General features: G+C 44.6%; 1 protein-coding gene across 2 annotated transcripts in view; it reads left to right on the top strand.

The window, feature by feature from the left end:
- The first annotated feature begins 268 nt into the window (after positions 1 to 268).
- The window catches only part of CLHC1 (clathrin heavy chain linker domain containing 1), a 39,393-nt gene continuing 35,648 nt past the window's right edge, over positions 269 to 4,013 (top strand). For both annotated transcript variants that reach the window (XM_013047401.2, XM_004775664.3), the window contains exon 1: positions 269 to 388. The gene's annotated coding sequence lies outside the window, so the exon portion shown is untranslated. The remainder of the gene's footprint in view (positions 389 to 4,013) is intronic.

The following is a 4,013-nucleotide window of genomic DNA, read 5'->3' as shown; positions in this document are numbered from 1 at the left end:
AAATGCCGGACTGGTGTTACAGCGGCTGTCTAACCACATGCCGCCAGATGCGGCCATGAAACTCATTCCTCCTTTCCTATCTGAACTTGTTTTTCACTTTAACCCTCAGAATGCTCTCGAAATAGTAGATTTAAACAAACGAAAAATGGCTTTAAAAGGGTTTGCCCATACAAGCCACGTGGCTAGGAGGGTCTTTAGAAGGGGGTGGGGTTGAGGGGGGGTCCTTATTGGAGGAAAAGGAAGGAAATGGAACTGTCTTCTGGGGATTGTAGTTTTCCACTGCTTTCTTTTAGTTAGGACTACTTGTCCCAAGATGCAATTCCACATCTACGGTTCCCTAGTAACTATATAGAAGCGTTGGAGTCAGTGTTTGGAGGAAGGGGTTCAGGTGAGGAGGGAGGATGGTAGAGGCGGAGTAATGGTTTGAGGGGAAACCAGACTAGGTTAAATGACTAGGAGGAAAGGTTAAGAAGCGGGCGAAGGGTTGGGGAAGGAGGGTATCGTTCACTCACAGACACAAGCGGTGAGGGGCGGGGGATCGGCGATGTGCCCGCAGTCGCTTTGGCCTCTGAGGGAAGGGAATTCATGTGGTCAGCTCCAGCCAAAGATAGTATTCAAAACCTTGGGTTCATCTTTTTCCAACTGTAACTCCTCCCCGTCTTCAACCCCCAAATCTGTCCCAGTCTGGGAAAGGTTCTGGGCCTGGTGTAGGACTCTTTAGTGTGAAACAGGGTAATATGTTGAAAATGTCGGGAGTTTTCAGGTTTTAAAATCAAGCCATATGGGAAAGAATCCTGCGGAATGAGTAGTTGGTTGTAGAATTTCCAAGTCGGGACATTGGGAGTGGTTGTGAAGGAAATCTTCCAAGGGGAAGAATTTGAGAGTATGTGCAGGGTTCTCTCCTAGGAAGGCTGGCCCATTACAAGCAAGTCACACCTTCCTCTGGCCTTTCTCCACTGCACAGACCAAGGAATCTTTTCTAATGTACACTCCCAGTGTCTTCTCTATCTCTGTTCTCCTTTGCAGCCCCAACCCCAAATTCAGGCTCTCCTTAATTTTCTCCTGGAAGAATTAATTCTCTAACTTCTCACCTGTCTTCGGTCTTTCTCCTTTTCTAACCCAGTCTCATTTTTGCCCCCAGAATATTCTAAAAAGTAAAGGTGATTATATCGTTATTCTACTTCACCTTCAGGATAAGAATCCCAATTATTTAGTATGATGTTCTGTCTCTGCCTCCCTTTAAGCCTATTCTGTCAAACCCATTACTCACTTTACACTTTAATGATTGAGCTAATTGAAGTTCCTAGCTTACCTCTCTTATGCTTTGGCACTTATGAAAAATCCATTTTTTTTTTTCCTGGAACCTTGTTCATCCCATATTCTGCCTATTTGTCTCCATCTTTACAACAAAACTTCTTCAAAGGTTGTCTATACCCACTGTCTCCAGTTTTCCCCTTCCACTGATTGAACCTACATCAATTAGGTTTTTGTCCCTACCATTCCAGTGGAATAGTTCTTGTAGGTCACTGATCACCACCATATTGCTAAATTCACTGGTCATTTAATCTTATTTGATCTGTCAGCACTTCACACAGTTGCTTACTCTCTCCCTCTTTGAAACTTTTTTTTCTTTTTTTTTAAAGATTTTATTTATTTATTTGAAAGAGATCACAAGTAGGCAGAGATGGAAGCAGAAAGAGTGAGAGGGAAGCAGGCTCCCCGCCGAGCAGAGAGCCGGATGTGGGACTCGATCTCAGGACCCTGAGATCATGACCTGAGCCGAAGGCAGTGGCTTAAACCACTGAGCCACCCAGGTGCCCCTTTTTTTTTTCTTTTTTTAACCTGACTTCCAGGATACCTCTCTTACTTCTACTTTCCTGGAAATTTTCCAAGCTGTTTTGCTGCTTTCTCTTGATCTACCAGACCTCTAAACTTTGGAGTTCAACCCCCACCAAGGCTAATTCATCAGAACTCTGCTTTTTGACATTTCCCAGTTCATTTTCATTCTGCCTCATAACTCTATTTTTTTTTAATTTTTATTTTAAGTAGGTTCCATGCCCAGTATGGAACCTAATGTGGGGCTTGAATTCATGACCCCAAGACCTGAGCTGAGATCAAGAGTTGGAGGGACCCTGGGTGGCTCAGTTGGTTGGACGACTGCCTTCGGCTCAGGTCATGATCCTGGAATCCCAGGATCGAGTCCCGCATCAGGCTCCCAGCTCCTTCTCCTCGCTCATGCTCTCTCTCACTGTCTCTCAAGTAAATAAGTAAAATCTTTAAAAAAAAAAAAAAAGAGTTGGACACTTAATGGACTGAGCCACCCAGGTGCCCCATCCATCTCATACTTTTAAATACCATCTATATGCACATGACTGATAAACTTATCTCTCACTCAGACCACTCACTAAGACTCTGTCTTCACATATCCAGTTGACTACTCAATACCTCTCAGACAACCCGAAGTCCTGATCTCATGAAATTGCTCTTCCCATCTCTGCAAATGGCTATTCCCATCTTCTCATTGCTAAGGCCAAAAACTTCATAGTCATCCTTGACTGCTCTCTCATATCCACATACTCTCTTATACATAGCAAATTCTTCTTGGCTTTATTCGGTATACAGAACACTTCTCACCACCTCTGCTATTACTGCTGTGATCTAAGCTGCCATTATCTTTTGGCCAGATTATTGCAGTAACCTCCTAATAGTTCTTTCAGCTTTGACCCTTGTCTTCACAGAGCATCAAGAAAGACTCTTTGAAAATGTATGTCACGGGCGCCTGGGTGGCTCAGTGGGTTAAAGCCTCTCAGGTCATGATCCCAGAGTCCTGCATCGGGCTCTCTGCTCCGGGGGGAGCCTGCCTCCTCCTCTCTGCCTGCCTGACTACTGGTGACCTCTGTCTGTCAAATAAATAAATAAAGTCTTAAAAAAAAAAAAAAGAATGTATGTCAGCTATCACTCTTCTGTCTAAAGCCCTCCAGTGGCTTCCCATGTCTCTGAGAGTGAAACATAAATTCCTTTAAGTGAGGCTGTTGCTCCAGCACTGGAACAACAAGGCAATGTTCCAGCCCATTTTTCCTCTTGCCAATTCTGCCTAGTAAAAGGGACACCTTTTTCTAACTTGTGCAAACATGCCCCATGGTGGAACTGGTAGTGGTCCTGACTTCAAGGCCTTATATCCTATAGGATCTGGCAGCTACCTCTCTGACCTTACCTTCTTTGTCCCTTTCTGTCCTCTTCTGGCCCCACTGGCCTTCTTGGTGTTTGTCAGAGATGCTCTCCTGCTTTGAGCCTTTGGACTTGCTGATCTGTCGGCATCAAGCACTCCTCCCAGGAATCTTCAAACTACTTGTCACTTTGGGGTGCCTGGGTGGCTCAGTGGGTTAAAGCCTCTGCCTTCAGCTCAGGTCATGGTCCCAGGGTCCTGGGATCGAGCCCCACATCGGGCTCTCTGCTCCACAGGAAGCCTGCATCCTCCTCTCTCTGCCTGTGTTTCTGCCTACTTGTGATCTCTGTCAAATAAATTAAAACAAAACAAAACAAAACACAAAAAATAACCTAAAATGTCACCTTATCAGTGAGGGCTTTCTTCTCTCCCAGCATAATGCCTTGTATAAAATAGCACCTTCCCACCTTCTTTCTAGTCCCTATTCCTTGCTTTATTTGTTTATATAACTTAGCCTCATGTGTCATCTGTATTTGGGGGTGTTGTCTGTCTCTCCATTTGAATGTAACCTCTGGGAGGTTAGGGACTTTGTTTTGTTTGGTGCTGTATCTCTAGTGTCTAGAATAGTGACAGACACAGTAGGTATGCTTCCCCCAATTTATTGGATAAATAAATGCAACACAACATAAGCATTGCCCTAGGTGTTGTTCCATTAGATGTTTTTCCTGATGTTTCCCTGCCCTCTCCCACAAACTAGCCCCTCTTGGCTTTTGGAGTCCATTGTGCCCACCTCTGTCACACTACCCTCTCTGCTCTGTAGCAATGGGTTATTTAACTAGTCCAATAG

This window comes from Mustela putorius, unplaced genomic scaffold, assembly GCF_011764305.1.
Source record: "Mustela putorius furo isolate JIRA1106 unplaced genomic scaffold, ASM1176430v1.1 tig00000224_pilon_pilon_pilon, whole genome shotgun sequence".
NCBI lineage: Eukaryota > Metazoa > Chordata > Mammalia > Carnivora > Mustelidae > Mustela > Mustela putorius.
The sequence above is the reverse complement of the archived record's forward strand: the minus strand, read 5'-3'. Positions and strand labels throughout refer to the sequence as shown.